A 26,903-nucleotide genomic window follows, 5' to 3' on the forward strand; every position below is an offset into this window, starting at 1 on the left:
ATACTGAGAAAAAAAATATTTTTGCTAAGTATCCATTTACTTGAGAGATGTTTTCTTTGCAATGACCGTATTTCTCCAGTCAAGTCATTCCCAGGCATTGCTCATTAGGTTTCAATTACGAAAATTGTATTGCTTTAGATGATGATCGTGTTAGTTATGCCCTTGGATGAACTCCCTCAATAATGATCAATATTCAAAAAATAATTTAATTGTTAAAAATTGAATTATGAATTAGAAAATAAGAAATTGAGGGAAAATGAATAAAAGTCATATACAACCTAATCACCCTTTAGAGCAATATGATTATCATAATTGAAACCTAATAAGGCTCGCTTGGGAATGCCTGGATTGGAGAAATACGATTTTGAAAAAAGAAATGCTTCTCTCAAGTACATGAATAATTGGCAAGAATAATTTTTTTTTCAGTGTACAGTAACTTTTTCCCTTCGACTCAGAAAGTTCATAAAAATATAAATATTCAGTACCAAATATACTCTATTTCTCAATCAATCGAAAATTCCAGAATATATTCACCTGAATTGTCCTAATATCTATTAGTTATCATAGTATAATTGACGGTAATTCACAGTTTCTATCGATTTCTTCATCGAATTGTGAATTGTCAGACAAAATTTCTTGGCATTTAAGCATAAACGTTATTTCATGTAAATTTCCAAGAAATGTACTGAACATTTAGGTAAAAATGTTCAACAGTGGTCCATCCAAATACTGTCAAATCCATGCTGTAATACGGACCGTTTGAAAATCGAAATACATGAGATCTTTCCTCTTAGAAGTTTGCGCTCACCTCGGCATCAACCCGTAAGTTTTCTGTACCCAGCTACTCCCAACCAATATAATACTTGCGGGCATTGATTACGACTTATAGGTTTCCTCACCGCTACGGTACTCGCAAGTTCTATCTTAAGACAGACGTAGGTATCGACGTTCTCAAACTATACGAACTATGAACTGTCAACGATATTCTTTTATTTAATAAATTTATAACTCATTCGATTCTCACAACGGACATTCCACCCACGCGAGACCTGTGAACGCCGCGAGCTCAATATTTCATTCCGACAAGAGAGATATTTTCATCAAAAGAAAGTCCTTTTAACGGTTCTCGGTGGGAAAAAAAGGATTATTTTGTCGCTGAAAATACATGTGGTTTCACTTGAACCGTGAGAAGCTCTTCCTAGACATTATATACACTCTTTGAAAAAGGGACATTGATAAATTTAATGAAAAACGGTCTTGCGAGTTGTTGAAATAAACCCTGGATTATTTTGATACACAGCTGAGAATAACTAGGGAGATTCCCTGTGAAGAGCGGATTCATTTGGGTCCTTGAACATCACATCGCTCCAAGGGCATAAAAAAAGAGAAATTTTAAAAAGCGGAAAATGTATACTTACACTATGCTGGAGATGCAGAAATTGTAAAAACTCAGTCGAAAACAGGATTTTCCAGTACGTTTGAATTCAATCCAGGTTTTACTCTTATGAACAGAATATTTTTTTTTATTTATATTTCTTTCCTACTACCATTACGGTTTTATAGGCTCCCCATTCGTCTGCCTTGTCTCTCCCACTTCTCTCTCCTGATTTTTATCTGCGTTACCATGGGCCGTCTTACTCTTAACTGTACCCCATTCGGGCTAGGACTGCACGGGAAACCATGAAAAACCCCAGTCATACACAGAGAAAAAAAATGTAAATTCAAGATTTTTTTTCTAGATTCTAGAATCTGCAGTTTAAAACTTGCATCCGGTTAAAATCTAGAGAAAAAAAAATTAATTTCAGAAAATAAATGAATGAAACTAATCAACCCAAAAATGATGGTTTTNGTACCCCATTCGGGCTAGGACTGCACGGGAAACCATGAAAAACCCCAGTCATACACAGAGAAAAAAAATGTAAATTCAAGATTTTTTTTCTAGATTCTAGAATCTGCAGTTTAAAACTTGCATCCGGTTAAAATCTAGAGAAAAAAAAATTAATTTCAGAAAATAAATGAATGAAACTAATCAACCCAAAAATGATGGTTTTAAGACAAAAATATTCTGGAATCTATCGAATTAGGGGATTAAGTTCCCCTCATTAGCACATTTTCAAAATGAAAGGCATTTTGGAAATTTTGAATTGAACCTTTGAAAAAATGGAAAAAAATTGTCCTAAATGGTTGGGCTCAGACGATTCAGCATCACCTAAAACGTGCAGATTCATTATCCCCTAAAGAAACTTTTTTTTTTACTTTTTGGCCCAATTCCAAATTTCCAAATTCCCTTTAAAAAAACAATTGTCCTCAAAAGTTGGGCTCAGAAGATTCAGAATCATCTGAAACAAACAAACAAAAGATAGCAGGGGGTTTAGTGATTTAGTGCAAATTCACTATCCCCTCAAGTGGACAATTCGCGTGAGTTGTGCCAAAAGGTCGTATAAACATTTCTTTTGGTTTTCCCGAAAATTTGTTTGAAAAGGTCGTATAGACACTTTCCCAGGGGATATGAAATCTCCATATTTCAGATGATTCTGAGTCATCTGGGCCTATTTTTTCGAAACCAATTTTTTCATTTTTTTACAAGGAATTTGAAAAATTGAAAATTCAGGCCAGAAGGTCGTATAAACACTTTCCCCGGGAATATGAAATCGCCACATTTTTGATGATTCTGGGTCATCTGAGCCCAATTTTTCGAGGCAATTTTTTTCATTTTTTCATGGGGAATTTTTCAATTTTTTGAAAATACGGATAAAAAAGTCGTGTAAACACTTTCCTAGGGAATGATAAATTTCCACGTTTCAGATAGAGGAGGGTGGGGCAAAATGGAACGACGGGGCAAAATGAAACGGTGGGGCAAAATGGAACGATACAAAAAACGAATATAGAGCGAAATTCAGACAACTTTTTTTTTTCACCTAATGTGAGCTCAAAAATGATGATTCGGGGTTTTCATTCGAAAATTCATTCGAATTCGAAATTTTTGAAGAGCAGAAAGATGAGAATTCCTCAACTCATCTGAATTTTCAATCAAAACATTAGTAAACTTTAGTAAACTAAATCATATAATGTATTCTTCAATTTTCAATCCATTGAAAATTCAAAAATTCATTTACCTTAACTTTCCAGATTTCTATTAATTTTCAAGAAAAGGGGAGAATGGAGCAAAATGGAACAGTAGTGAATTTTGGTTTTCAAAAACTATAGGACCTTTTTTTAATATTCAATTTATTCATAGAACAATAATAATATTCCAAAGGTCTTATTTATTTATGTATAATGGTCTATTACTCTAGAATTGAATTTACAGACATATCAGATTTTTCTTCAGTTTTTTAACCTTGAATTATCTTTTTTACAATAAAGATAGCAAAATTTTTATGATTACATTTTTTATAGCCCTTGAAATTCTCTACAAAAAGGTTCTTATCAAAATTCTCCTATCTCCCTTAGATTACAAGATAGCAATAACTACAGAGTAGACTTATGTCACTGACTCAACCCCGAATCATCATTTTTGAGCTCACATAAGGTGAAAACAAAGTTGTCTGAATTTCGCTCTATATTCGTTTTTTGAACCGTTCCGTTTTGCCCCGCGTTCCATTTTGCCCCGCCGTTCCATTTTGCCCCACCCTCCCTTATGTCTCGGTCATTTGAGCCTAATTTTTCGGAACATAGTTTTTGGTCTGCTTAAAAATAATTAGGAGACTTTTCAAAAATTCGAGCCCAGTGATCGTATACATACTTCTCCAATAAAATTTTCTTTTTTAAATTTCTTCGCAAAAAAAAAATTTTCGATGGAAAACAAAAAACATTTTTAATTCATGAAAAAAAATCAAAAAGAAGGAGAAACAGGGCAGAAATAATGTTCAGATAGAATAGAGTGGAGTCCCACCTTGATTTTTGGATACATTCCGAAAAAAAAGTCAGTTCCACAAAAAAAAATGAAAAATCTGTAATCCAGATGGGGAAAGGTGATACAACGAGGAATTTTCAACTTTTTTCGCAATTTCAGGACATTTCTGGTGCTGTGAACAACTTTAAACCATGCTTAATCGAAAGAACGGGAAATTTTCACCAATGATACATACTGAAGATTCAAAAAATGTCTTATCATTTCTTCTGACACGCAGAATTTCTACAAAAAGACGACAAAAAGTCGAAAATCAAAGAAATTGACTTTTCCGACGATAATGGGGAGAGTTTTTCAAAGCTCTTTTGATAGTAGAAAAAACCATCGGAAAAGTCTCTACAAAGTTAAAATTGTCAAGGAACGTAACCCGACCACTTATTGGCGAAATCACTCACCATACAATTTTGTGTTAATCATTCATTTCAGATTAACTCAAAAAATGGTCTCCAAAAAATTCAGAATCATCTAAGCCTGAATATTTATTAATCCTCCAAAAAACGGGAATACGCCCTTTTAGTGTCGTAAAAAAATTCTCAATTCCCTCTGAGTAAACCAAAAAAAATTGTCTCAAAAAGTTACATAAAAATGAGTCAGACTCATCTGAAACTTGGAGATTTTGTACTCTCTCAGGAAGTGATTATACAATCTTTTGGCCCAAATTTGGAAAATCTTCGAATTTACTCTAGACAGCAAAAAATTGGTCTCAAAAAGTTAGGCTCAGATGACTCAGAATCATCTGAAACGTGGAGATTTCATATCCCCTGAGAAAGTATTTATACGATCTTTTGGCACAAATTTTCGGGAAAACCAAAAAAAATGTTGACATTATTGGCTTCCGGATGGATACCGCGTTTGGTTTCAGCATTGTGCCGACGTTTCGCAACCATTGCAGTCTGCATCTTCAGGGCTGTGAGCGCCGACTCTGAGGGTAGTCCTTTTATGCCTTCCCCTGTGATGGTGCGGTTAGGGAAAGGGAGGGGGGAGGTCAGCCAATCATATGTTTTAATTGATCAGCTGACCATATGATCATATGTTTTAATTGATCAGCAATTATCAATTAAAACATATGATTGGCTGACCTCCCCCCCTCCCTTCCCCTAGCCAAACCATCACAGGGAAAGGCATAAAAGGACTACCCTCAGACATCGGAGCTCAGAATCGGAGCTCACAACCCTGAAGATGCAGACTGCAATGTTTGCGAAGCGTCGGCGCAATGCTGAAACCAAACGCAGCATCCATCCGGAAGCCAATAATGTCATTAATCATGACCGTGAAAGCCTTAAAACTAACAAAAAAAAAGTTTATACGACCTTTTGGCACAACTCACGCGAATTCTTCTTAGAGAGAAAAATATTTCAAAAAATGCAAGTTTAGAATCGAAGTTTCTAGCATCCAGTAAAAAGAGACATGAAATTTATCGGAAGAATTTCAGATTCATGAAAAAAATGGATGAAAATAAGAATAACACGGATAATTTCTAGAATTTTTTCTGTAAAAATAATTCGACATGATGATTGAGTTTATCATTCTTCGAAGGCTAAATTTAACCATGATGAATTGATCAATTTCATGATATTTTTTTCTCTGTGTGCAGCCGTCGATTGTGCAGAGCCCTAATGTGCCCTTCTGTCACACTGACTACACTGATAGACTGATTAATTTATTCCAAACGAGATTCGTTAACTATTAACGAACGGTAGAGTTGAATATGACCAAATGCATATTCGTTAATAGTTAAGGAATGGTTCACTTGAAAAGTGAAAATCGGTAAATGTTAAGAAAAACCCCCTCATATGAATTTCATTTATCACCTTTAGTAATCAATAAATGAGTGAATTTTAATTGCTTCAAGGATTGATTTGACTGTCGGAGATGCGTGGTTGGGGATTAATAGCAGAAAAAACATCAGTGATAGTGGCATCAAGGAATGAGAAAGGCAGCGCCATTCGGTACCAAAATAAACACGTACCTATTGGCGTGTTTATAATAATGAATTATGAATTATGAATGAATTATGCCTTTAAAGGAATACACCGGAAGGTTAGAAGTGAAATGCTGGCCTTTCAGTACTGCTAATTTTGTGGAGCGCTACACACCAGCCTCCATCAATTGCCTCACCAGAAAGTGTTTCGGGATGAGCTTATTCTCCCTCGGCCTCCCAGGTATATGTATTTAATTCTTTAAATAAAAAATACCTACAAGAAGGGTAGGGGTAGGTCATGTCTGGGCGGTCGGGGGCGGGGGTTGCTTATCCCGAACCATGAATCATTCATCTCTGTGTTGTCCGATTGTCTTTATATATGTCAAAATGTGTTGTTGCCACCTCCACGTTGGTTGCTCCCGGGTAACGCAGAGAGTGTTGAGGTAAGTTATTCGCGATTTCTCCCCACTGAAACTTTTCCGACAAATTTGAGAGCTATATGATAGTTAATAACACCATCCTGAACCTACAATGAAATTTTCAGAAAGATCGGAGGAGGGGGACCCTTTCTTAACATTTACCTTCGGTCTTACCAAATGTTCATTCCTTAATAGTTAACAAATGTACATTTAAGGAGCCTTGTTTGACTCGGTTTTCACTTTTCAAGTGAAGCATTCGTTAACTATTAACGAATATTCATTTGGTCATATTCAACTCTACCATTCGCTAATAGTTAATGAATCTCGTTTGGAGTAAATGAATCAGTCTATCAATGGATTACGGTTGGCTTATGAATAGAATATTTTCTCTGAATATTTTCTTACCGTGATGCGTACAACTTTTCCACAAACTGAACAATTAAATTAATTAATTTCCTCCTCAATTTAGATATGAGAACAATCGTACTAATTCTGCATGGGAAAACATTGGCCTTATTTTAGACCTCGGGCATTTTCCGGGTCGTTGGAAAACGTACGGAACTCCCAACGAACAACTTACCGCAAAATTCAAGCTGTCGTTCGTCGCCCTCCGTTCGCCTTCCGTTACGATCTCCTGCCACTTGCATTTCTCAACCGATCCCCGAATTTTTTGTTTCCGCATGCACCCCACGTATCTACCCACCATATATTCTACCCTGAATTCACTCTCGTGAATCAGACTAACCGACAAACATTGTTTCCCTCGAACATCCGACCAGATGACTTGCCCCAACGTAGTCCGTAGTTGTATAGAGTCGATTCTACATAAGTTACAGAAATGAAACTCGAAGTTCAACTCACTCGTAGTGTGGATGCTGATGGTGCAGTTTGGGAATTCATTCGTCTATTCTGGGTAAACTCAAGTAGTGAAAACTATCGGAAGTCATGATAATCCTTAGGAATTTTGGGAGTAGACGAAATGAAATTGAAGTGTTGTGGTTTAATGAGAGAGATGATAATTTACGCGGTGAATCGTTGATGAAGCAGAAGAAAAAATTTGCATGCCGTTATCGACCGCTTGAATGGAGTCTCATTTGAAAATGTTCAAACACATAAAATCTATAGAAAAGAGAGAAAGAGATGGAGGGAAACAGAGAGAAAAGAATTTATTAAATGTCGTGGGATGGACAACATCCTTTAAGGACAACCACAAGATACCATACAAGTACATTATTGGAAATTTTTTTAAATTTCATGGAAGATATTATAGTAAATGTCATGGGAGTGACATTGAATGGGATTTAGAGAAAAAATGGTTATGAAATTTCAAGTTTTAAGTAGAATTCACTGAAATTCATCAATTTTCACTGGGAACGAAATTGAAATTTCATAACTTCATTGAATTTTCAGCGGAACATGAATATTCAGAAACAAAATGACATGAATTTTCAATTTTTCCCTAAATTTTCCCGATTTTTCCGAATTTTTACGCAATAATTAAACTGAAAAATCAAGTATTTAATTGATTTTCACATCATTCAAACAGAAAATCAATGGGATATTTGAATTTTTAATGACGAAATTACCTGAAATTTCAGTGGAAATTAAACACTATAAAAATTTCCGGGATTTGACAAGGTAAATTCAGACGAACATTTTTAACAGTGTCAGCAGTGAATGTCAAGAGTACGAACATTACATTACGTATCAATTCAGTAAAATCAAGTGAACTAAAGCAAATTTAACCAAGCCTAGTAACTGTTACCTCGCGAATGTTGACAGGCGAAAACCCTCAACAAATTATTGATTTTAGAAAAATAAGATTAGCAATCTAAAATTCATCATTGAGAATTTAGCACCGAGGGGTTATCCACTGGTGAAATCACTGGGTCACTCTGTGATGAAATCACATGAAATCGAATAAAATCAGTGAAATTGTGTAATTTCATCGACTGTAAGTGATCTTATATGAAATCACTTGCAATTATTTGCAATCAGTGAAATCACTTGAAAATCACCAAATCGGTAAGATGAAAAATTTCATTTCGTAACGTATAGAAAAGAAAGAAAAATGTATTATCTACTCATCACGTCTTTTGACGAATAGGGTTTACCGACAGAGATCCTTTCCCCACAACAGTATAGAAAGAAAAATGAAACACAACTTTGTCGAATTTTTTGGACCTTCATTGTTTGACACTCACTTTTTTTTACTTTTGTATTTTGAACCTCATTTTTTGGGCCTTATATCCTATATATTTTCCGATTCAATAATCTGATTGGGATGAGTTAGAGCTCGTTTTGAAGAATGAAAAATTATCTTCGAAATGAAGTTGAAACTGGGAATTTTCACGGTGTTATTCACAAGTTATTGACAATTGAAGGGGGGCCGTTTTGCCCCACCCTCCCCTACCTGACTCTTATATTACACTTGAGAGTGCTTGATACAACCCGGTCTGCCCAGGTAGGAAATGCCAGTGTCCGAAAAATGGGCCAATTGGCCAATTGACCTGGCAAGCACAGGCTTGTCCCACACTTATAAGTGTGCCTGGGCTTGCCAGGTCTGGGCGTCCAAGCTTGGACCGAGGCTCAGCCATCCCTGGGGACCAGGGCTTGACTCTCGGGGGAAGGGCGGATAACCGAGCCTTGGTTGATAGATCTGGCCCAACCTTGGCCGAACATTGGCATGCCGGAGATAACCGAGCCCCATCCAGCCAGCGATGACCCGGAACTTGGTCATTGGGCTCCAGGCGTTGCTATAATTGTCGCGGTTAAGTCGGAAGGGTCAGATGATGAAAATGGAATCATAGGGGTGGAATCACAAGGATAAAATCTGAAGAGCAAAATTGTAAGGGTTAAACCGTATTAATAGAAAGGGGCGAAAAAATCATAAGAGTGACATTGTGAAGGTTGAATAGTAAGGGTGGAATCTTGAGGAGAAAATTTTAAGGGTGTAATCGTAAAAAAAGAATGGTCAAGGTGGCATATATGACTCATATATGACTTCAATACCTACAATGCCACCATTTTATTTTTACGTCCGGTCACTTTATTTTAAGTCCGGTAATTCAAAAGCTTTTAACCCTTACAATTTTAATTTAACATTCTGATGAATTTTACAAACACAGACCGAATGAGTTCCATTTTCCCCAGCCAATACGCATTCGCGAGAACGAAATTCAGCGAACTCTGAGAATCCGATTGTTACGTCAGAAATTTTTTTTTTAAATTGCGCGAAAACTTCTTTCAAATTAGACAGAATTGAACATTTTTGAAGGTGCTCCCGGACACCCCCTACTTTTACCGAAAGACAATCCTTTTTACCAGGCATGATGCGGCTAATTTCATCAGTCCTGTAGAAGTCTTTAACTAATTCTTCCGTAGTCATACTTACTGTTGATGCGTGTTCTTTTTGGAGGATTCTTCTTCCACTATTCTTCTTTCGTTTTTATTTACCAGTTATGAGTTATAAACATTTTTCTAGAAATTTCAAATACATTATGGGATAGAAGAGGGTGTGCCTGTACCGCTCAGCGGGTAATACCGCTCACCCGATTTTTTCCACAACCATTAACTTGAAAATTTCTTTCTGTTCCTGATCATGAAGAATTTGATGGATATGGTTGTCGGAATGTGATTGTCGGAAAAATTTCACTTTATTTACCACTTTAAATATGAAAAAACACGTAACGAAGTTTTGAGGTCTTTACAGTGCAAAATTTGTGGACTTGTAATTAAGGTTTTTGATAATTTCAAACGCTGAATTCTCATATTAAACTGTGGTTATTCGATTCGTGGTACTTTCACGCGTAATTTGAGACCAATTCGAACCCAAAACTCCACTCATGTCAATAATTATCAACAATTTTGTTGACGCCGAGCGGAGCCGGTAATACCACTCATAGGATCGGCCACGTAGTTGCTCGACAGCACTCGAGTACAGGTTAGGTTGCAGCGCGAGCGATACACGCAAAACCCTATGAGCGACATTGGAATCGTGCCGAGCGGTATTACCCGACGGCGGATAAATTTTGTGGATTCTAAGGAGAATTAGGTGTCTACCTTTCGAGAATAACGAGTTCAATAGTTAAAGAAGTCTCACAACTACGTTTTTTATACTCAGGTTGAAATATAAAATATAAAATTGGCATTTCCCCTTAGGTGGGCGGTACAGGCACACCCTCCCCTAATACTTCCACAAACTCTTTTATCCTGCAAATTATAAAACTAAAAAGAATAATTTACTGAGAAACCACTTAGTATGTTTCGGTCAGCCAACGTAGCTCGATGCGACTTCACTAAATAATTAATATCTCAGGCCCTATATCGATACACCCTTTAAAAATTTGACTATGAATTCTCTGATAGACACTCTATCACATATATTTTTTTAGGATTTTTTAAAACGCGCAAACATGTTTTTTTATAAACTTTTAATATTGTTTATTAACAAACATGTTGCAAATTACACTTTTTTGGAAAAATGAAATTTTTATATGAATCTATCATCTTTTAGCAATAAAAAAGGACTCCATAATTTTTCCGATACAACGAATATTTATCGAGTTATAATGTTATAAACAATTATTTACCCAGAGACACCTTCAATTTTGTATGTTGTATAACTTTTTGAAAAAAAAATTTTTTTTTCTCGCGTTTACAACCATTTCTGAACCTCTTCTATAACATCCGAAAATCGACCAAAAGTAATTTTTGACCTATTGAAATAGCGTGGAATGCCTCATATGTTATTCGCTAATTATCACGAAAAAAAGAAGAATCTTCATTCAAAATTAATCATCATTGTTATAATAATTATTATTATTAATAGGTATTATTATTCATTATTGAATTGATTTACCCATTGAACTATATACGGAGAGAAAAGTACGAGAAAAATTACCGCACTCGCACAGTAACGTGAGTTCGGATGATCTTTCCAGGCGAAATGTACCGCAAAGAGTAGGAAAAAGTACTATTGCACGAGTCATTTTTTCGGAAAAATGCGAGGAAAAATTCTTGTGCAGCACGGTAAAATCGAAGAGACAGTGAATTTTTACTAGAAATACGAAAAAAAATTATAACACTAGCTGGCAAATTTTTCCGGTGCTCCACCAGAATCCTGGGACCCGATCGCGCATTCGTAAGATTTCAGCACTCTTCGTTCCCCCTCCGCAACCGCGAACATCAACTCAACGTGACCAGATGATTTATTCCGTCGCCTCCTTTCTCACCCATCTCCTCAAGGAAACCCCAGGTTGATGTTTTTCATAATGTCAATTCAGTGAAATATTAATTAGTGGTGTGATAAAACGGTTAAGAAATCAAATAAGTGCCCTTTATCTTCTCGCCATGAGGTGTATAACGCTGTAGAGATACATTTACCTGTCAAACGTTTCACATACGTTTGCCGCGCATTCCACTTTTAATATGGGAAAAAGGATATGGAGGAGATTGAAAAAAATTGATATGATGATATGCTGAGTGACAATGTTTACTCATTTTGACCTATTGAATGAAATTTATCATATATAACAGAAAACAGTCAGGGATCAAACTCATTGTGCGGTACCGGAATTGTTACTATGCAGTACCGGAATTTTTCTGGCGCTAGACAATTGAACCCACTTTACCAGATGGCACGGTAGTTTTTACTAGAATTTCTCCAGAAAAATTCTGGAATTTTTTGCTCTATGTAGTTAAATCACTTAATATCTCTGTCGACTGAATAGTAAAACGTTCAAGTCGAAACAAACCGAGGTGGAACCGACGTCGGTGGCAGAGTCGATTAGACGCAAGTCTAGTGTGTGAAAGGTTGCGAGTTCGATTCCCCGTGGAACCGAATTTTTCAACGAAAGGCTCCGGCGAGCGGGAGGTTGCTAATAGAGTAACCGCCTATACCGACATGGGTTTCCTGTGGTTTCCCAGGCTACTCCTATGTTCTATAGGAGTGCGAATGCGGTACAGTGTAGAATCCACAGCCGCATGCACAGGGTTGGATGGAGTGCCGAAATGAGACCCGAAAGAAGGGGACTCAGAAGGCCGTAAAGAAAACCGAGGTGGAATTAATATGGACGATTTGAAGTAGAGATTTTACGAATTGCGCGGTAGGCTAGTGATTAGGACATCGGATTAATGAGCGTGGATTGGAGCCCACGTTAGGGTAATATTTTAAATTAACAAAATCAGTTTTTGAGCGGTTATTTTTCCAACCCAAATATCGGGCAATATAATTGGCCCATTCGACATCACGTGATACAAACTACAGGGTTTTCAACTGATTATTTTTCCAACCCAAATATCGGGCAATATAATTGGCCCATTCGACATTACGCGGTACAAGCTACAGGGTACAAGCTACAACGGATAATTTTTTGATAATTTTTTCTGGTAGTTGCTATATAAAAAACAAAACATCATGCAGTCAAATTAACCCCTCGTCAAACTGACAGATTGAATTCAATTGTGTCGTTGTGTTAATTATACAATTTTCGTTTCTCAATTGTGAGTTTCGTCTCATGGTCCAATTATATTGCCCGACATTTGGATTGGAAAAATAATCCCCCGAATACCACACAACCTTCAAAATTAATCGGGCATTTTCCTTAAGAGGTTCCCTGCATACAAACGAAGTCGTCAAGTTTTTCAGGAAAAATCACTCGTGCTTCGCACTCATGATTTTTTAACCTGACAGACTTGACTCCTTCTTTGGTTTGCAATGAACCTATCGGAAAATACCCAATAATTTTGAAGCTCTTGTGGTATTACAAGTGATGATTGTGTTATAGTTTGGTAGATAGGGCACAATTAATACGAAAAATTATCTTGTTTTCGAAAAAAAATCTTGTTTCTGTTATTATTGATAATTGTCATGAATAGTTTAGCAGCCAGCCCGTCGCCAATCGCATGCCGGTATTGATTTTTTTTCCTCCTTGAATTTGTTACAAATGCTCAGGAGTAAGTTTGAATTACTTGTATTTCAATGACTCATATGATACTCATGTAATTAAGTAATGTTTAATTGAGCCTGGCCAATGACTGGTAACCAACGCTGGGCCGAGATCGGCACCCAGGCCTGGCCCCATATTATCATCCCAGGTTCTCACCAAGTCCGGCGCGGTCCCGACTGAGGAATGGGCCCCGAATTTCGGCAGCCGGGCTTGGACCAAGCCCGGCCCCCGTTCGTTTTTTTTCCTACCTGGGTGATACGAAAGAATCATCCTCGAATTGCAATGCCCGTTCCCCATTTGAGAATAAAATATAGTTGAATCAAGTATATTTTACACTCGAATCAAGTATATAATATTATATTACTCAAATCAAGAATAATATACTTGAAACAAGTATATTTTATTCTTGATTCAAGTTTATGCATATACTCACGGATAAAGAATATACCTGAATTTTGTGTTTTCTCGAATCAAGAATAAAATGTACTAGATCCAAGTATATTTTATACTCAATTGGGGGATGGGTATTTCAATTCGAAGATGATTCTTTTGTATCAGACCGGCTTGGAGCATGACAACATTAGGGTCAGAATATTCCATCATAAAAAAAATGTAAAAAAAGTGGGTGTCAGCCAATGAGGGTCCAAATATAAGTCATATATTATGCTTGATCACCGTTTTTAACCCTTATATGACCCTCATTGTCAGACACCCACTGTTTTACTTTTGTATTCTAACCCTAATTTTAGATCCTAATATTCTGACCCTTTTTTTAACCCTAACACTCTGACCCTTATTCCTTTACCTTTACATTCAGGTCCTCAGTTTTTGACTCTAATGTTCTGGCCCTCATTTTTTAACCTCCCCTTTTTGACTCTTATATTCTCACACTTAGTGTCTGGCCCTTATTATGGCCATTATTACACTTGAGAGCGCTTGGTACAAGCCGGGCTGATACAAAATAATCATCCTCGAATTGAAACACCCATCCCCCATTCGAGTATAAACTATACTTGAATTAAGTATATTTTATTCTTCGATCAGGTTTATGCATCTATTTGATTCTGGTATAAAATATACTCAATTCAGGTATTTTTTCTTCCCGTGTACTTCCATCACATCACAAAGTACTTAAATGACGAGATTTTTTTCCTGACTTGGGATAAATTTTGTGCGAGCTACTAGACTGTTCTCCTTATCCTTTCGAGATATAAAATATGACGTACAAAGGAATTTTGGGTAACCCTTATCAGAATAAGTTCCCTACTCTTCCTGAAAAGCTTGTGCACGGGAGGTAGGACGTGTGTCCTTTGCGATAGAATGAATAGTTCATGTTAAACCAGAAACTACGTGAGATGGATTTACATTCGAAGAAGGGTATCGCGGAGGATGAGATGGTATACCGAGGGGCTGTGAGATGGGATGAAGCATCACCCTCGTGATAAAGTAGTGGGTTCGCGTCCAAATTCTGCGGCTTAAGAGGATAACCTCATTTCTCCCTAGTTCGTGATTGTGGTGGGGACGTTCTCCTCAAGATTATGGTATATCTCCCCGTTTTCTTTGACAGATTGAATCCCTTCCCAAATGCAAAGATAAATTCAGGAATTCGAAATCTAGTTAATTTCACATTTTCAGGGAATTCGTAACGAAAAAGGGGAGGAAGTCAACTTCAATGTGGAATCGCTCTTAACACTCTGTTGGTCTTGTCTCAGGACGAAAGCCCAGGGGATGTAATTCACACAGAAACTAGCCGTGCTCACTGTTCAGATTGTGAAACGTACCCGCCAATCTTATTTACATCATTCGGAGTGATTGCGCAGAGACATTCCCGCATGGGTTACGTTGCATGAACTTTCACCGTACACTGTTAAACATTTTTGAGTGAAGTTTTCGATATTCTTCTTGGGAATTCCGTTGTATTATAGTGCCACTGAAATTTCAAAGGATTTCTTCTTTGAAAATTCAAAATATCATGAAAAAATCGATGGAAACTGTAAATTCCAATTCAATTATGCCACAAAAATTCATAGAAATCAGGAAAATTCAGGTGACTACTTGAATGTTCAGTAATTAAGAAATTTTCATGTTTTGATTGAAAATTCAAACAATTAACGAAATTTCCGTCTTTCTGCTGCTCAAAAGTTTGGAATTACATTGAGTTTTTAATTATATCTGGAAATTCATCATTTTTTCCTCTCTAAATCGAATTCAGTAGCGAAGCGGTAAAGGGAGATAAGTCGATAATTCGTGATTTTACAGGAGAGCCAAAAAACTGTATTTGCAAATTTCAGTCTGAATTTTCTGTAACTGATTGCTGATTTATAGTTCATTATACGCCAGTGGTAATTCAATTCGATAAAAATTTTCAAAAAGTGTAGCGGAAATTTCAGATAAAATTTTTTAACAGTGTATCAGGGCCTTTCTTTCCGTTTGAGCCTTATGACTATTTCGCTTTATTTTCGCCCCTCAAGTATGAGCGTATTGTTTCACTATTCTATTTGACCCTTACGATCGTTTTGTTTATCTCTTCCATGGGACCCTCATGATTATTTGACCATTATAATCCTTTTTTTGCTGCCTCTGCGTTTGTTTCTTTCATTTTAAAAAACCTGTGAATGAAGAAAAATTTTCGTGTCACGGGACCTGAAAAATCCCATTTTCGTGGCGCTGCGCGACACGAAATTGGCGTTTTGCAGGTCCCTTGACACGAAAATTAATATACACACTTCGCCATGGAAAACATATCACCCTCGCCCATGTGCTTGCCATTCTCGCCTTCGGCTCGGAAGGCAATCTTGCACGTGGGGGACGGTGATCTGTTTTCCAAGGCTCGGGCATGTAATGTACTATTTCTAGCCGAGTGAATACCAACTGCATGATCAGTTGATTACTTTTTTTTATTCATATTTCCTTCCTAAAACCATTACGGTTTTATAGGCTCCCCATTCGTCTGCTTTGCCTCTCCCACTTCTCTTTTCTGATTTTTATCTGCGTTATCATGGACCGTCTTACTCTTAACTGTACCCCATTCGGGCTAGGACTGCACGGGAAACCATGGAAAACCCCAGTCGTACAGCCGGTCGATTGTGCAGAGCGCTAATATACCCTTCTGTCAGACTAGAGGGGCACATTAGGGCACTACACCGTGCCTACCTTCCGAAAGTTTTAGGCAGGGTGTTCCTAAGCGGTCACTCATCGAAGTCGCGCTAAACGTGGCTGCGCTCGGATGTCCACCGGGGCAACACCTAATTCACGTAACCATTACGGTCGTACGATCAGTTGATTACCGAATCGATAGTCTTTTTCCCGTGAACCATTCAAAGTCTCATTTGAAATCGTGAAATCGTGAATTCTAATTCCCACGCAAATTAATGCACACGTGCAATGGGTTGTCTCCGCTCATTGCTATGATTACAATCAATGCCAAAAGTTGGAAATTCTCCGTATCCTTCCTCAAGTTACGAGCATTGCTTCCAGGAAACACCAGCCTAGTTAAATCAAACTTCACATGAAGATAAACCCTCTCGGAACATGTAGTTGAACATACTCAAAGACAACATTGAAATGTACTCTGATCATTCTGACAACTTTGGGTATCACACTGTCAGTTGGTACACACAACGCTTCAGTGTATACCTACGTGGCCCGTGCTTTTGGCCGCTGTAGAAGCAGTCGGCGAATGGTAATTACCAAACTCAATTAAGAATCCGCATGTCTGTATATGTGTATTCGAGGGGGGGTGTAACCGTTGGACGCTTATCGAGTCAAATGCTTATTGTTTAAGTTTAATGATTTCTAGTTTCCGGAACCCTTTACGGATTCTAAGAAACTAAGAAATGGTTCTAGAAGATGTACTGAGACTAATCGGTGTTGAAATCGAGTAACCACACGTAAGGAAAAATTCATAGAAATACACAAATGTGCTAGGAAATTATAAAGGATTGTAATTGTTGAACTTCTATTGAAAATTCTATTAGTTTTTTGCCTATTGTATTGCAAAATTCTACAGCGTTTCTGTGGTTTTTTTAAATAGAAATGTTGAATGGAAAAGATTCCTTTAAAAATGTTAAAAGATTGGGGCGAAATAAACTTTTTTTTAAATTTCAGTATATCAGTTACGTGAAAAATTTCTAAGAATCGTACCTGAAATTTGAGCCAAAAATTGTCAACAGTAAAGGTTGTTATTTTAAGAACCCAGAATATATCTAATTCCGGAAACAGGATTCTTTTGAAATGAAAGAATTTTTGCCGCAATTCAAGTACAATTCTAGGCAAGGCCGCACACCTACACTCTGTCAGATCGACACACCGTCATTCTTCACATCTCAATCACCACACTGTCATTCTGCACTTACACATTATTTTTTTTGCACCAAATAATTTTCACTCACACATCAAACTTTATGTACACCAGAATTACACAGGACAGTTCTGTACATCTCAATCTACACAAACCCCAATAGCACCATTACATATACGAACTACACACTTTAAAATTACAGTGTTCGTCCAAGGCAAGCTTGATTAAAACGCTACAATTCCACTGATGCTAAACAACACATGTGTACTCCAATCGTACATGTGTGTTAGTCAATTTTACACACGTGTAGAATGATTTTATGAAGTATTACACACACAGAAATGATTTAATTGATTAATCATTTCTGTGTGTGTAATACTTCATAAAATCATTCTACACGTGTGTAAAATTGACTAACACACATGTACGATTGGAGTACACATGTGTTGTTTAGCATCAGTGGAATTGTAGCGTTTTAATCAAGCTTGCCTTGGACGAACACTGTGATTTTAAAGTGTGTAGTTCGTGTATGTAATGGTGCTATTGGGGTTTGTGTAGATTGAGATGTACAGAACTGTCCTGTGTAATTCTGGTGTACATAAAGTTTGATGTGTGAGTGAAAATTATTTGGTGCAAAAAAAATAATGTGTAAGTGCAGAATGACAGTGTGGTGATTGAGATGTGAAGAATGACAGTGTGTCGATCTGACAGAGTGTAGGTGTGCGGCCTTGCCCAATTCTACACGATTTGAATAGAACTTACTTAGAATTAGAGCTTATTTGGTAACCATAGAAGATTTATAATTTCACACTTTAGGTTTATGATTTTATATAATTATTCAATGCATTTTTACGAATTATTAACGAGAAAAATCATCTACAAGGTCGTTCACAAAATCTTGAACTAATACGGCAATCGTGAGGTGAATACGTCGTGGTCTGCACTGAGAAAAAATTTATTTTTGAGAAGTACGTCTTCAGTTGTACCAAGAAACTAATGGCTGGAAAATTGACAAGAAGAAAATATCGTATACTGAGAAAGAAAAATCTTTGGACAAGAGGTTTTGTTCTTTTCCTAAAGATGAGAATAATTTGTTTATGACAAGAAAGTAGTTTCTCAAACCAAGTCTAGTTGAATCAATTTATTCCATAGTTCACAAGTCTTAAATCCAAAATATTTTAATGTAAAAACGCTCGACTTGGTTCAAGAAGTCGCTTCCTTGTTGTGAACAAATGGCCCCTCACCTTTCAAACAAGTACAGAAACTCTTGACGAATGGTTTCTTTTCTTAGTGTGAGATATTTTCTTCTTGTTCATTTTCGAGCCATGAGTTTCTTGACACATGTAAAGACATACTTCTCAAAAAGACTTTTTTTGTCATTCCTGTCGTAAGGCAACGCTTTACGAACGCTACGCGTCCGTAAATCACTACCTACAGCAAGAATGACAAAAAGAACATTTCTAGCTCATATGATTGCAACCCTCACCTTCGGCACGGCTCGGCTCATATTCATCAGAAATTATTTTTTTTATGATAGCTACCTAAAAAGTGCATTTTTCGAAACGTTTTCATGTGCGTAAAGTGAGTACTCGTACATAAAGCTTCGCTCTGGAACTTTACGCACTCGTGCCCAAAAACAACCAATTTAGGTATCACAAAAAAAGGATGTCCTCCACGTGCGTGTGAAAAAGTGGAACTTCACGCACTAGTAACACAATATACTATTTTGGTCTAATGAATAAATATACTATTCTCTCCGTGCAGATGTACGAATTGGTTTTCAATAGTTCGCCTTACCCTCTAAGGCATAAAAATTCGAGGCATACATTCAATTTAGAGATATCAGCTGGAGGTATACCTACATTTGAAAAAAAATATTTGCTGAGTAGTGAGGTAATAATCAAACCTCACCAGCTCTCAATGTAACCCAGGATTCATAACGTGGATGCTGCTGGTGTAAAATCCCCAAATATTTGCAAAATTCATAATAATTATAAATTGTGTGGTGTAAATTTAGAAAAAGAAAAGAATTACAAAAAAAAATTAATCAAAGAAATTATGAGTGGATACAACTATCGTGTTAGCGCTTATTTTTCTGATTTGTAGGGAAAATTTTCGTACCCCGGCAAATCTAAGAGAATTAGAATTTAGAGAAAAAATTTCCGCTTCACCCAGCCGGGAATCGAACCCGGGTCTCCCAGATACGCACTGGGCACTCTTACCGACTAAGCTACCGGGAACCACAGAAATTCACTCTCAAATTCACCTCGAACACCGCCTAGCCTCCTTTAGGCATTAAAGAATTAGCGAAAATTTCACTCGTTTACAGAATTCTCCATTCGTTAGATTTGAGGGCGACCGAATTCTGAAAATCAAGGATTGTTACGGGAAAATAGAAATATGTGTTTCGCTACTAACGCATTTCCCATAATTATTGGATATAAACACCAAAGCTGTAGTTAATGTGTATAGGGGTATTGAGCTAATAGTGATATATCAATGAATTTCTTTGGATGGAAACAAATTCTTATTTGCGGTGAAGGTGACTTTCATATATTCACGCAATTCCACTTATTCAAGTCAAATTCGCTGTTCATTCGCTTCGCATCATCAAATATCAGTTTTTGACTGATCAATTAATATTCAATATTTAGTATTCAACCTGGAAAGCCATGTCCAATTACGACTTTCATTCGTCAAAAAAAATCGGTTCCATTAAATTCTAATATGATTTTCTTCTGTAATTAATCAATTTACCATGACGAATGAATACTCTTCATCGCGGCACATGTAGCCCGAATGGTCGACGTTTTCAACGGAATTCTACACATTTCGAACGTCACATTCAAGCCTGGATTTGTTAACTGCCTCATATATTTCGCTGAAATAGCATAACCGAATGACGCACACAGGCCAAACTTTCGGGGAAATGGAGCAGAAGGGAAATCACATTAAATGAGTGTCAATCAAGAGCGTCATGATACCTGTGAAATTTTGTGGAATTTGATGAGGAGAGCTCATCACGTTCGTGGAAAATGGAATTGTTTCATTCTAATTGTTTGTAATCAACAAAATTGTGCTGCTATTCCCTTTTGTACAATTTGTGATGATAATTCATCATTTTTGTGGTTGACTTACAAATACATTGCGTTATTCTTGGCTCAATTGTTGAAGGTTAGATCGTGGAGTTGAAACACATTTTGTTCCACATTGGTTAGCGGAGAATGTGCTTCAGAGTTTATCAGAGCAACTCTCAGTTCTCTGAATTATCGACTACTGGTAAGTGTAATCAGTGTTGTATACCCCAGTATCTCCTTCTTTCATACTTCTATTATTTTTATATTTCCCGTAGTTTCTTCTTAATCCTAATTAATTTGGGCCTCACCCCAAAACATTTGGGCCATTCCCCCTATTACAGAAAATCCCTGGGTCTGTCCAAACCATAGTAAAACCTCAGAAAATCCGAAAACCGTCATAAAACCTCAGAAACTCCTAAGACCCTAATAAAATCTCCAGAACTCCCCAGAGAGTCATAAAACTCTTGGGACCTTTCCCCTGACGTCACAAGTCCGAAACCTTCCCCTCTGACATCACGAACTGGAGTTCGTTATGCCCAAATAGGGTCATGTTCACCCTCTCCCCTCCACTTTTCCTTGCGCCCTCAGGTGTATAAAACTGAGGACTTCCATAATTTTAGTCAGTTATACTTTCTACGTGATAAGCAGAGCCTCTAGTAACGAAAACTTTCGTATAGACTTGTCAGAGTTACCACAGTGCTTCACAGTTAAGTAATAATTTCGTGAATAAATATCCGTTTATTTTAATAATAAATCGATGTACGTGTATTTATTCAACGAAATCAAAAATCAGCATATTATCAAATATGCGAAACAGGACTGTTTGGTGCCGATTTTGTGTGGCGCGAGCCACAAACGTATTATTATTTCGAAATTTAGTTAACGCGTCATTCTGTCCTTATCCCTCACGAGATTTCTGGACGGTTCTCGAACCTTCCATAACAGAAGGTATTTAAACTCGCACGCTCTCCGACGAAAGCTCACTCAGTCAGTCAGCTCAGTTGAATTCAGTCCGATGTATATATTCGATGTAAACAAATCTCTCTGCGATAAATACAACGCTTTTATATTCCACAACCACGAGTTATAATTGTGTCTTTATACACCTAACCGCCACAACTAGTGCCCCCGACGTGATCTGAGTGAATAGTTTTTCACGTTTTCGTTAATAATAAATTATATTATGTTAACGCCCGCGAAATGCGAGTGCATTTCGATCGTGCACTTTGTGAGTTGGTTTTGTGTACCACGTACGCTCGTGTGTTGCATCGTTCACGCGCTCCGTTCGAGTTTTTGTGAATCTCGGTGCATTGCTGAGCACCCAAGAACGTTGTGCTGCATTGAAAATTTTCGAGACTTTTTAGTGTTAATTTAATGTCATTATCATGCCGGATAACGTCCCTGACAGTGGAACGCCGCTCTAACGTGTTTCGATACGATGTCCCGCCTTCAATGCCGAATGCCCAGCTTTGTGAATCGCGCAACTTGAAGGTCAGTTTCACCTCGCCGGTGATTACTGACGAAATAACGAAGTATTATGGCGCCTCGTCACATCTTGACGCCAAGGCCGCTGTTGAGGTGCAGGACATTCTCCTGAACGTGCCCGTGGAGACACCATATACGCGCCTCAAGGAGACGCTCGCCGAACGCCTCACGTTCTCCCGAGACGCATGACTCCAGCAGCTTCTCGACCGAGAAGTGTTGGGCGACAGAAAACCATCACAGTTCCTTCGCCACCTTAGAAGCCTCGACGACACGGTTGCTGATAACATTCTACGCACCAAGTGCCTCAGTCGACTGCCGATGACGACGCAGTCCATCCTCGCATCGCAAGCCGACATGGCCCTCGACAGGCTCGCAAGCCTTGCCGACAAACTGCACGAGATTACATTGCCGGCAGCGCACATCAACGACGTCCAGGAGCCAACGCCCTCAGCCCTCGAGGCGCGCTTCTCCCGCCTCGAAGCTTCGATTAGCGAGCTAGCATCTGCTATGAAGGGGCAAAGCATCGCACGCTCTTGCTTTCACTCTCGACATCCCTTCCGCTCTCGAGCAGTCTCGCCAGCACCCGACAACAACAAGTGCTGGTATCATCAAAAATTCGGCGACAGGGCTAAACATTGCAAGCCGCCTTGCTCGCTACAGGGAAACGCCCCGATGAATCGTTAGCGACGGTTAACGTCCCCTCTTTCAAATCAAACCGCCTCTTCGTAACGGATCGCGCCACTAAAATGCAATATCTAGTGGATACTGGCGCTGATCTCTGCACATTCGCGAAGTCTCTCGCTCCTGGGGCAAGGAAACGAGTCAACTATACGCTTATTGCAGCAAACGGATCGACGATCAACACATACGGCTGCATAACGCTATCGCTCAACCTCGGCCGCAGAAGGGACTTTACATGGCGCTTCGTAGTGGCGGACCCGACCAAACCACTTATCAGTGCTGACTTTTTGGCGCATTTCGGCATTTTACCTGATCTAAAGAACGGCTGCCTTATCGACTCAACAACTGGATTAACGACCCCATGTAAAATGTCACTATCGAGTATTGTTTGAGAAAACAAGGTTACGCGTGTCGATTTTTCATGGTCGGACCTCCTCGCAGAGTTTCCCAACCTGACGAAACCCGAAGGAATCTGCCTACTAGCTAAAAACACGACGCTGCACCATATTGTTACTACACCTGGACCTCCCGTATCCAGCAAGGCATGACGGGTCGCCCCCGATAAACTCAAAATCGCCAAGGTGGAGTTCGACAAAATGATGCAACTGGGAATCACTCAACGTTCTAAGAGCCCTTGGTCATCTCCGCTCCACCTGGTACCGAAAAAGTCGGGCAAATGACGACATGACGCATTCTGGAAGACTTTACCGCAAATCTCGCTGGGAAAACAATCGTCTCAACTATCGACCTCGTTCGCGCCTCCAATCAAATACCAGTGGCCACTGACGACCTAAACAAATCGGCCATCATCACACTGTTCGGCCTATTCGAATTTCCGTTCATGACGTTCGGATTTCGAAATGCCGCCCAGACATTTCAAAAGTTTATCGACGAGGTGACACGGGGTCTAGACGATTTTGCGTTCCCGTACATTGACGACATCCTCATCGCTTCTACGGACATCGAAGAACATCATACACAACTTCGTAAGCTTTTCGAACGACTTTCAAAATACGGTGTCGTAATCAACACCGCCAGGTGTCAATTCGGTCAACCGGAGATGGACTTCCTCGGGCATCGCATCTCGGCACAGGGAATTTTACCGCTTGCAACGAAAGTTGAGGCGATAGTTAACTTTTCTCCCCCAACAACGATCCGAAAACTGCGTGAGTTCCTAGGTATGATTAACTTTTATCGGAAGTTCCTTAAAGATGCTGCAAAGTTTCAGGCTCCTCTGCACGAGTACACTGAGGGTGCTTCAGTCAAAGGCTCTCACCCTGTCACCTGAACGCCGGAGGGCGATTCCGCTTTTGCCGCCTACAAGGAAGAGTTGCGAAAAGCAACATTGCTAGTCTACCCGGACACGACACTCCCCTGGGCCATCTTCACCGACGCTTCCGAGTACGCTATCGGAGCGGCTCTCCAACAACGATGAGGACAGCACTGGGAATCGCTGGCTTTCTTCAGCCAGAAACTACAACCTGCGCTGAGGAAACACTGCCCCTATGACCGAGAGCCTCATGCTATCTACGCTGCCGTGCGAAAGTTCTGGTACATTTTTGAGGCAGGGCACGTGACGATCTTCACCGATCATAAGCCGCTGCTTCACGCTTTCGCCCAGAACCCCGATAGAGCGTCGCCATGGCAATTCCATCGCCTGGATTTCATCGGCCAATTTTCGACCGACACCCAACACGTGGCCGGCAAGGACAACGTTTTCGCCGACGCTCTCTCGCATCGAGGAAATCTCCGCAACAATCTCCACGAATGAGCTTGCCGAAGCCCAAACCGCCGACGAGGAGCTCCAGCAACGCCTCCAGGGTCAACAACACGATGCTCTCGCCCTTCGACCTGTCAACATCCCAGATTACGCCACACCAATCTACTGTGACGTGTCTGGCGATCTGATTCGCCCTTTCGTTCCTGCACCACTGAGGAAGAGAATTTTCGACCCTCTCCATAGTGTCAGCCATCCTGGAGCGCGAAGGTCAACGAAGCTGGTGACGCAACGATACGTCTGGCCCAGCATTAACCGAGACTGCCGATTGTGGGCCCGCGCATACCTAGCATGCCAACGTAATAAGATATCCCGTCATGTTTCATCACCTATTCAAGATTCTCCAGGACGTATGTGGCGCTTCGAGCATATCCACGTGGACATCATCGGACCATACGTCCCGTCCAGAGGGTATCGCAACTGCCTGACGATCATCGACCGCTTCACCCGGTTTCCGAAGGCGTTCCCCATGGAGAACACTGGAGCCGAGTGTGTCACCTGAACGCTTTTCTCAGTCATTTCACGGTACAAGAGGCTATACGGTACAATGGACATCATCGGACCATACGTCCCGTCCAGAGGGTATCGCAACTACCTGACGATCATCGACCGCTTCACCCGGTTTCCAGAGGCGTTCCCCATCGAGAACACTGGAGCCGAGTATGTCGCCCGAACGCTTTTCTCTGGGTGGAAATGCCGCTACGGGGTACCTCTCCGCATTACGACCGACCAAGGGACACAGTTTGAGAGTCAGCTGTTTAACGCTCTCGCTCGCCTCCTTGGCAGCAGGCACATCCACACCACCACGTTCCATCCACAGTCGAATGAAATGGTGGAACGTCTGCACCGTCACTTGAAGGATGCAATCCGCTATCACGAAAGCAAATCGTGGGTGGACACGCTGCCCATCGTACTCTTCGCCATTCGCGCAGACTGGAAAGAAGACCTCAGCGCGACTCCTGCCGATTTCGTCTATGGAGAGCCACTACGACTATCGGGAGAGTTTCTCACTCCTTCACCACGACGCGGGCTCCCGCCAGGCAACATCGCAGAACATCTGAGGAATCACTTTGCCGACCTCGCTCCTCAACCCTTCGCCCGTCATGGCCAGAGAAAGATTTTCGTCTTCAAGGAGCTCGCAAACTGCTCGTATGTCCTCGTTCGCCGCGACGCGCCCCATCACGCCTTCACGTCTCCATACGAGGGATCTCACCGAGTGATATCAAGGCATGAGAAACATTTTGTCGTACAGATCAGAGGCGAAAATACCGTGGTCTCCAATGACCGCCTCAAACCTTTTTTTTTTCGCTCCCACATGACGAGCACGACGGTAACAATGAGAACGATGACGCCCCGATGACAGCAGTGAGACGCTCACTGCACCACCTTCACCTGAGTGACCTCAACCTGGAACATCTCGACGTTCGTCGTCGTATCGCCCATCATATTCCGACGCTGGCTCATCTACGTCATCAATTCAAAAACGCATCAGATTTCGCTAAACTACATCAGCTGTTCTCGACAATCGATATTATTGATTTTCTTTTCTTTTCGTTTTGCTTTATTTGTTTTCGTTTTCTTTTCCGCAGAAGGGGAGTACTTGTGGCACGAGCCACAGACGTATTATTATTTCGAAATTTAGTTAACGCGTCTAGAATATTCTATACCGTCATATTCGAGACGGGCGTCAATCTGTCCTTGTCCCTCACGAGATTTCTGGACGGTTTTCGAACCTTCCATAGCAGAAGGTATTTAAACTCGCACGCACCCTGACGAAAGCTCACTCAGTCATTCAGTCAGTCGGTCAGCTCAGTTAAATTCAGTCCGATTTATATATTCGATGTAAACACATCTCTCTACGATAAATACAATGCTTTTATATTCCACAACCACGAGTTATTATTGTGTCTCTATACACCTAACCGCCACATTTTTTGGCGTCGATTTTTTGACGCCGTAGTCTTGGCGCCAAATATTTTGGCACCAGCTGTATTGGCCCCTATAGTTTTTTTGATGCCTTATGTCATCAATAAAAAAAACTTGAATATCTTTCGAAAAAAAAAACATTTTTATATTTTACTGAAAAATTTTTTTATTGTATAGTGGTTTGTAACTTGCGATTCGTTTAGTTTATATAACACATATATGAGTGTGGGACAACCATTTGATACCAGAATTGACACCAAATTATTTACTCTGTGTGGAATTCAGTAAAAGAGAGTGGGGTAAAGTGGAGCATTTGGGATCGGCTCTCATTCTTTATATATTTGTTTATAAACAGCGATATTCTGATTTCAAGGCGGTGACAAACGCTTTACTTTGCCCCAACTTCTGCTATTATATAAACATCTGCTCTTCGATTTTTTTTTCGGCTCCCTCC

The sequence above is a fragment of the Diachasma alloeum genome, unplaced genomic scaffold (genome assembly GCF_001412515.2).
Source record: "Diachasma alloeum isolate Michigan unplaced genomic scaffold, Dall2.0 Dall_scaffold_00181, whole genome shotgun sequence".
Classification (NCBI taxonomy): domain Eukaryota; kingdom Metazoa; phylum Arthropoda; class Insecta; order Hymenoptera; family Braconidae; genus Diachasma; species Diachasma alloeum.